The sequence below is a fragment of the Nicotiana tabacum genome, chromosome 1 (assembly GCF_000715075.1).
Source record: "Nicotiana tabacum cultivar K326 chromosome 1, ASM71507v2, whole genome shotgun sequence".
NCBI lineage: Eukaryota > Viridiplantae > Streptophyta > Magnoliopsida > Solanales > Solanaceae > Nicotiana > Nicotiana tabacum.
Window position 1 is genome coordinate 207,166,939 of NC_134080.1, and position 9,163 is coordinate 207,176,101.

General features: G+C 38.9%; 1 long non-coding RNA gene across 1 annotated transcript; it reads left to right on the top strand.

The window, feature by feature from the left end:
- Positions 1–5,940: 5,940 nt before the first annotated feature.
- Positions 5,941–7,415, top strand: LOC107781345 (uncharacterized). Its single transcript, XR_001647632.2, has 2 exons — positions 5,941–6,348; positions 7,154–7,415. It is a non-coding gene; the product is annotated as an uncharacterized LOC107781345 (long non-coding RNA).
- The last annotated feature ends 1,748 nt before the right edge of the window (positions 7,416–9,163 follow it).

Consider the following 9,163-nt stretch of genomic DNA (forward strand, 5'->3'; position numbering starts at 1 on the left):
TAGCTTCTAACTCGAAGGGGCGCCACAGGTCATTCAACCAATCATACACCACAACACCATTGTCCCCATCAAGATGTTGCTTATGCCGTGGCACTGCCTCCCTATGCGGTGATGAGCGCTCAATCTTACGCGCAGCCATAACATTATACACAAAACCGAGCTCCACCTCCCAGAAATGTCCATCCTTACCAAGCTCCATATAACCCTCAACCAAATGATCCCCAATACAATCCTCGCCCAAGAGAGCCTTTCAGAAAGAATCAGTTCACCCCTATTGGTGAATCATATTCAAGCTTGTTCCAAAAGCTAATCAGGCTAGATCTATTGCAGCCAGTGGCCCCGAAACGGCCAAACCCCGAGTCCCCCTCGCACCGAGCTGATGTTATATGTGAATACCACTCTGGAGCAGTGGGACATAGTACGGAGGACTGTTGGACCCTCAAAAGGGCAGTTGAAGATTTGATTGAAGCTGAAAGAATTGTTTTTCGAGATGAAGAAGATCCTGATGTGATGAAAAATCTATTGCCTGCCCACAACATCGGGCCAATAGTCGGAATGATTTGTGAAGATGAGGAATTTGATCCGACACTGAAGGCCATTGCAGCCATTGCCAAGACAGAAGAAAAGCTAATAAATGGTCACCAAGCATGAAAGTTCCCCATCAGACAGGAGTCTCGGTAGCCAGTCTTGCTATCCTTTCTGCGTCCGGATTATCTCAAGGTGTGATCCGGATGTTTTAATTTATTTTCTTGCTTTCCTATGTAAACCCTTCCATCTCAAAAGAAAAAAATCAAAAATCAAAAAAAATCAAATGACATTAATATTTCATTTTCCAAGAATGTCTCTTTTCTTAATCTTGTCATTTTTCTTTCTTATTCTCTTTTTAGTTCTGTTAAATGCAGGTTTCAATAACATGACATGCTTGCGGGTTTCATTTCCGGATCCTGAAAGCTGTCAGACCTCGAAATAATGAATCAAAGATTAGATCGCAATGAAGATAAAGTTTAAGGAAATAAAACATAGAGTTGGTACAACTGAAGGAAAATTGGTTCTAGAATTGGAAAGGTCCATACATTACAACAAGAGTACTGCTAAAAGAGTGCGTTGTACTTGGGACACATCAAAGAAAATGTCCCTGAAATAAGTGTCAATACAAATGCAGTCAAAAGGTACAATGTTGGATCCATTATATAGCATTAATGTTCTCCGGTTGGGATGAAGAAGGCTTTTCTTTTTCACTATCCAAACACTATCAACCCTTTGCAAACCCTTTGAGCTGGTTACTTTTCTTTGATTACCCTCTTTGGAACCTAAAGGTATTATTGAAAAAAAATGAAAAAAAATCAAAACAAGTTCAAGTCGCCCTGAACTACGTCTGACTTGATTCTGAAAGGATATGTAGGCAGTCTCTCTTTGGGGTTCAGTCACACCAAAATAAAATAAAAAACCAAATTCCCCCAAAAGTGAAATTGGGGCACATGTTATAATAGTTCGGCGATGGTTCGCCTGAAAGGTTCCAAAGTTGTAATTTAGTCCAAACTCTTTTTACCCTAAATCATGTTCAAGTTCTTCCGATCAATCGGTAAAGATGTCCAAAATTGGAGAATACAGCTACTTGGATATGATGCAATCAAATGAGAGAAATAAAATGAGTGAGTCTTATTGGTGAAAACCCACATAGGCACCGTGAGGTGACAGTAAGCAAAGAAATCAAAATAAGAGAGTCTTGTTAGTGAAAACTCGCAAAGAGCACTATAATGCGGTGGTGAGTAGAGAAATAAGAGAGGTCAACTCGTGAAAACCCACAAAGGGCGTCCCTGATCGAAAAGAGAATTCTCACAGTCATCGGCATCGACAGAGTTCTGGCTAGATTTTTCGATTTTGAGGCAAAGTTTGTGATGAATTTCTGAGAGTCACACGATTTTCATAGATCAGGCATCCAGTCCAAAAGACATGTCATGTTCATTGAAGTCCGCATTTACTCCAGATAAGTCTTTCTTACCTTTCCTCGAAAGGGACACTTCTTTTTTTAAACTCATTTGCCATTCCATTATTTGTTTTCTTTGAATCCCTTTCGGTTTAACTCTGTTCCGAAACTAAGACAAAGAAAGGATGGTAAGACTGATTTATAGGGTTCTCATTTGATACAAGCTAATATGCAAAAAGGCACCCAGCCTCGTCAGGGGCCTAAGTCGGCCTCGACTGGCCATAGCGGCCGATGCTTTGAAATCAAAACTCTTGGAAGGAGAAAATCAAATTGAAGTGCCTATAAAGGCAAATGAAGTTGAAAAGGTTGAGTCCCACGTGGCCAACCATCTCGGCAAAAGTTTGGAAAGCCAAGGTCTCAAGAAAATAATACAGAGCAGTCAAGAATCTCGGTGCCATGCTGACAGAATTGGTTCTTCGATGGCAGTGGCCGCGAATCGAACTACTTAGGGCATCAATGCCATAAACCAACCACCACTTTTGAAAAATCACCAATTTTTCGTTGTTTGAAGCAGGAACAAAGCATGCAGAATGGTGATTCTAAAAGAACGAATGTCACCAAACGTAAGCTCCTTAAAATCTCCATTTTTTTACTTTCGGTATACATCACTAGTGTTCACACCTCTTAGTTTTACGTAGCTTAACCTAGATAGAACCTTTTCACCTAGGGGGATCTAGATCATAGTTCCGGGTAGAAGTACTCTTCGCTCAAGTTGTTTTTAAGCAGCTTAACCCAGGTAGAACCTTTTTGCCTAGGGGGATCTAGCTCATAGTTCCGGGTAAAAGTACTCTTCGCTCAGGTTGTTTTTACGCAGCTTAACCCAGGTAGAACCTTCTTGCTTAGGGGGATCCAGCTCATAGTTCCAGGTAGAAGTACTCTTCACTCAGGTTATTTTTCCGCAGCTTAGCCTAGGTAGAACCTTTTCACCTAGGGGGATCTAGCTCATAGTTCCGGGTAGAAGTACTCTTCGCTCAGGTTGTTTTTACACAGCTTAACCCAGGTAGAACCTTTTCGTCTAGGGGGATCCAGCTCATAGTTCCGAGTAGAAGTACTTTTTGCTCAGGTTGTTTTACATAGCTTAACCCAGGTAGAACTTTTTCACCTAGGGGGATCCTGCACATATTTCCGGGTAGAAGCACTCATCGCTCAGGTTGTTTTACATAGCTTAACCCAGGTAGAATTTCTCCTAGGGGGATCCAGCTTATATTTCCGGGAAGAAGTACTCTTCGCCCAGGCTTAGTTTTTGTAACTTAACCCAGGTAAAACCGTTTCGCCTAGGGGGATCCAGCTCATAGTTTTTGAGTAGAAGTACTCTTTGCTCAGGTTATTTCTACGCAGCTTAACCCAGGTAGAACCTTTTCGCCTAGAGGGATCCAGCTCATAGTTCCGGGTAGAAGTACTCTTTGCTCAGGTTGTTTTACATTAGCTTAACCCAGGTACAACCTTTTCGCCTAGGGCGATCCAGCTCATAGTTTCCGGGTAGAAGTACTCTTCGCTCAGGTTGTTTTTACGTAGCTTAACCCAGGTAGAACCTTTTTCCTAGGGGGATCCAGCTTATAGTTTCCGGGTAGAAGTACTCTTCGCTCAGGGTGTTTTACATAGCTTAACAAAGGTAGAACCATTTCGCCTAGGGGGATCCAGCTCATAGTTTCCGGGTAGAAGTACTCTTCGCTCAGGTTGTTTTACGTAGCTTAACCCAGGTAGAACCTTTTCGTCTAGGGGGATCCAGCTCATAGTTCCGAGTAGAAGTACTTTTCGCTCAGGTTGTTTTACATAGCTTAACCCAGGTAGAAATTTTTCACCTAGGGGGATCCTGCACATATTTCCGGGTAGAAGCACTCATCGCTCAGGTTGTTTTACATAGCTTAACCCAGGTAGAACTTTTTCGCCTAGGGGGATCCAGCTCATAGTTCCGGGTAGAAGTACTCTTCGTTCAGGTTGTTTTTATGTAGTGTAACCCAGGTAGAACCTTTTCGCCTAGTGGGATCCAACTCATATTTCCGGGTAGAAGTACTCTTCGCTCAGGTTGTTTTTACGTAGCTTAACCCAGGTAGAACCTTTTTGCCTAGGGGGATCCATCTCATATTTCCGGGTAGAAGTACTCTTCGCTCAGGTTGTTTTACATTACCTTAACCTAGGTAGAACCTTTTCGCCTAGGGAGATCCAGCTCATAGTTCCGGGTAGAAGTACTATTTGCCCAGGCTTAATTTCTACAGCTTAACCCAGGTAGATTTTTTTCCGTCTAGGGGAATCCAGCTCATAGTTCCGAGTAGAATTTCTCCTCGCTCAGGTTGTTTTTACGTAGCTTAACTCGGGTAGAACCTTATCGCCTAGAGGGATCCATCTTATAGTTACGGGTAGAATCACTCTTCGCTCAAGTTGTTTTTACGTAGTTTAACTCGGGTAGAACCTTTTTGCCTAGAGGGATTTCAGCATTTTGTCAATAATACAGGACACCAACCCTTGGTTATATTTTCTTTAAGTAATATAGGGTACCAACCCCCGATTACATTCCCTATCAGTAATACATGGCATTCTTTTCAATAATATAGGGCACCAACTCTTGGTTACATTTTCTTTAAGTAATACTGGGTACCAACCCCCGATTACATTCCCTATCAGTAATACATGGCATCAACCCCTGGTTACATCCTTTTCAATAATACAGGGCACCAACCCTTGGTTACATTTCCTTTTTCGGTATATTATTGTCTTTGACTTTCTTTCAATAAGTTAGATTAGTTTATAACTTTCTATAATAACTCACGAAAATTTTCTAGTGCAAACTGGGACAGAAAAAATTTGTTCGTTTTGTTTGTCTTTGATATCTTTGTAGGCCCCACCGTAAAGCACAAGTGACGATTAAAGATTGAAGTTTCAGTTTTCTTACTAGAAGAAAGAAGTCTTTTGTTCACAAGATAGTTGGAGTTAGCTTTGATAAGGTGTCAGCAACCCAACTTCTCAAATTTTACTTTGCCAAATTTTGAGCAACAAATAAAGCAATCAAGAATGAGCCATAATCTTTTCTTCAAAGAGCATCAAGATCCAATCTAAGGTCGACACATGCGAGCAAGTCAAGAATCAAGATTTGACTCCAAAATACACATAATAGGAATTTTGTAATTCTTAGTTTGCAGACATATGTAGTTTCTCTTCTCTTTTCCTTTTGATGTAAGCAGCTGGTAACAGTAATAACAACAAAAACAACAACAACAACATCAACAATTTTAAATCCAGTGTCCGGTAATCCCAGCTACCAAAATTTTCAGAACTACACTGACCTGATTCCTTTATAGCCAAGGATATGTAGGCAACCTCGGAAGCAATGTTCGGTCACCCTTTTCAAAAACGTTTTCATTGGAGTGAAATGTGAGCAAATATTAGCCATGACATTCACTTTTCTTTGCACGAAAACTCTTCATGTTCTCGAGCAAAGAGGGGCAGCTGTGAATACCTAATTTTTGCGCTATTTTAACACCTCCTAAATTTATTAGTGTTTTTTATTATTTAATAGTTTTTTCAATTTTGTGTGTTTAATTGCGTATTTCCGATCATAAAAATACCAAAAATAGTTTTTTCTTCATTTGTGCATTTTAAAAAATTAACTAACTCTTCAATAGATGAATTAATTTAGTTAATTGATCATTTGAATAAGTTATTTAATTATTTTATTTATTTGTGTAAATTTAGTTTAATAAGTAGGATTAAGGAAGAAATTTGGCCAAATTTGAAAGAGAAAGTGGCCAAGAGTGCAAGATAAGTGGCTGCCATTGAAAGGGTCCGAAACTACGTAGTTTTGCCTCAAAACTACGTCGTTTCATTAAGTGAATCAAGATTAAATCTCATCCATTCATCCCTCCCTCATCCAATGGTCCACAATCAATCTTCCAACTAGGTATTTAAGACTTAGAAATGCTGAAATTTTGCCCCCATTTTCTCCCCAAATTATTTTCTCCCCCCTCTCTTCTCTCTCTTTCTCCTTAATCGCCCCCCTTCACCGCCGCCGGAAATCGCCCACCGGCGGCGGACCACCTCCAAACCATCTCAAAATTTCACCATGTAATCTCCAACACCTCCTCTTTCCATATCTCCAAATCAAATCCTACAAAACCCCCTCAAACTCCTTGAATCATAGATCTAGGAAATTTTAACCGCCACTTTTTTGCCCAAATTCTTGAAGCTCCGGCCACTACCACCCCCACAATACCTACATCAATGGATAGAACTCCCCAAGACCTACATATTGATTCCAATTCTACCCAAAAAATCCGGCGACCAAAATCCGGCTAAATTCCATCAACCTCCCCGAACACCCTCTTTTGGCATACCACCATTTTTTCGGCCTTTTGATTTGTAAAATGGTAAAAATCCTATTCGTTTTCATGGTTGATTTTTTATTTTATTTTTAATTTTCAGATTTTATTTTGTCTCTTATTAATTATTTTAGCATTAGATTTTGATGTTCGAAATATTAAATTTTCTGTTTTGCACTTGTTGAAGTAGTAAAATAATTTTGTATTGATGAAAGTGAGGTAGTGAAGAATTACTTGAGAGTATAGGATAGTTGTTTGTTTATATATATATTTTTTTGAACTGCTTCAAGACTTTGTGAGTACAAAACTCAAAAGTCATTTGTTTGGTAAGAAAATATAGACTTTTGGACAATTTTGAATAAAAGCCTATGTTTGAATAGTGAAGGGCAGATTTTATTTGAAGTACTCTCTGTTGGACAAGATTGAACCAAAAAAGTTTTGCTTTTGAATTTAAGAGCAGATTTTGTGAAAAAATCTGTCAGAAAGATTGATTTTTAATCTTGAAATAGCTGGTTGTTTCTGAGGAAAAGAAAAAGGAGGACACTCCATCTTACTAAGAGATCTCTACACACAAAAAAGAGAAAAAAATCAGTAGCTATAATATCCCTTAGCAGCTTTTGTGAGTTGATTCTTAAGTGAAAAACTTGTTTAAGAAAAATAGAGTAGTCTTGAAAGATTTTTTTGGAGTTACATAATTGTACTATTTTGCTGGGATATTTCTAGTTTATTTTCTTGGGTTTGAATCTGCCGGTTGTCGTTGCCTTTTGCTGTTGCTGCTGCCCGTTTAATTGTATTGCTGTTGATTTTGGAAAGAGCTGACTCTGCTGTATTTGTTCTTCTTTCTGTTGTCCAGGTAATTTTCGGACCATGTAAACTCATAAAATCGAGTTGGAATGAAAGATAATGACGCTGGGAAATATTAGTAGCTTCATCCTTCTATTGTAATTCATTTTTATATGCTCTTGAATGTTTGATAATGTTATAACGATATGTTAGTTAATTAAATTGTGTTAAGCATCTTTAATTATTTTTATTTTTGCAAAGCATTAGATATAATTCCACTGGCATTTGGTTGTCTGAAAGGAGCATATATATTAAAATTTGAACCCTTGTAGCCATGTTTGTCCCTTTGTTGTCACCAAGCTAAGTTTTTATTATTATTATTATTATTATTATTATTATTATTATATTTTAAAGTCCCAATAATCTTTTTTTTATCTCTTAAAAATACTTATTTAGTAAGGTAGTTAAGTTGTAGATTAGAAAGACAATCTGTAAACTTATTTTTGTAAATAGTTGGCTACGGATTGCAAATAGCAAGATAGGGCCAAATCTGTAACATAGCTTTAAAAGGCCATAACTGCAGATTTAAAGTCCAAAAGCATATGGGCTTTTGGATTTTGTCTTGGACATGAGCCCATTTGACTCCATCAACCCAATAGTGAGCTACCTCATTCAATATCAAGACAAGCCCACATCTTACTAGTTTTAAGCAATGTCAATTAATAATTTTCTCTCATTAGTCTCATCTTTTAAATTAGTACTCATAACAATATTTTCTCTCATTAGTTAAGTTGTAGATTATTATTCAAATCTTTTCTTTATTTTTTTTTAAAATAAATAAAAACGGACATAAGAAAAGCATAAAAATCAAATAAATCACAGTTTATCCAAGTTTAATTCAAGCCAAATGTAGTCAATAAAGCGACCGTGCTAGAACCACGTGTCACGACCCGGATTTCCCACCATCGGGTGTCGTGATGGCGCCTACTATCGGAGCTAGGCAAGCCAAATATTTAAAACACCTTTCCTGCTTTCTTTCAAACAATATAATGAACGAGACAAAATTTAAGCGGAAGACTTTAAATCTAAAGCAACTGAAAACCAAAGGTGCGGAAGTTTAATACACATCACTACCCAAGGTCTGTGTCACTAGCTCACGGACTACTACAGAATACTACAAACAATGTCTGAAAGGAAATACATCATGTTTGTCTGATACAAGATGAACAAACGAAAAACATGGAAAGGGACTTCGGCCTGCGAATTCCAGCTAGGCTACCTCGAGAGTCCCTGGATTGAAGATAGCTCCCAGAAGTCCTACTGTTGTGGTCCGTAAGCTACTCCCTGGTCTGTGCACAAAAATGCACAGAGTGTAGCATCAGCACAACCGACCCTATGTGCTGGTGAGTGCCTGGCCTAACCCCGGCGAAGTTGTGACGAGGATAGACATGACCTACCACAATTAACCTGTACAGATATATATACAAGTGCAAGAAAACAATAACAAGATAATACAAAGTAAAGCTAGGAGGGGACATGCTATCGGGGAGTAACAGATAAAAATGAAATATCGGAGAGTAAACAGGGATTGTGTGGACGGCGTGCCACACAATCCCATAATATCATATATAAGTGGACGGCGTGCCACACGATCCCAATTTATCTTTATCACAGTGCGCAATATGTCACCGGCAACGGAGGCCAATAACCAATAATCACTCTAATTTGTGGTAGGCGTACCACTCGATCCCATTTCGTAAAATCATACGTGGACGGGCCCATAATATCATATATAAGTGGACGGCGTGACACACGATCCCCTAATATCATATAAAAGTGGACAACATGCCACACGATCCCATAATATCATATATAATTGGACGGCGTGCTACACGATCCCATAATATCATATATAAGTGGACGGCGTGCCACACGATCCCATAATATCATATATAAGTGGACGGCGTGCCACACGATCCCATAATATAATTCGAAACATCTGATTTTGTAAGGAGAGTCTCATTAGGGGAAATCAACAATATATCACTCTAACTCGGCAAGGGTACAACTAACAACCCAA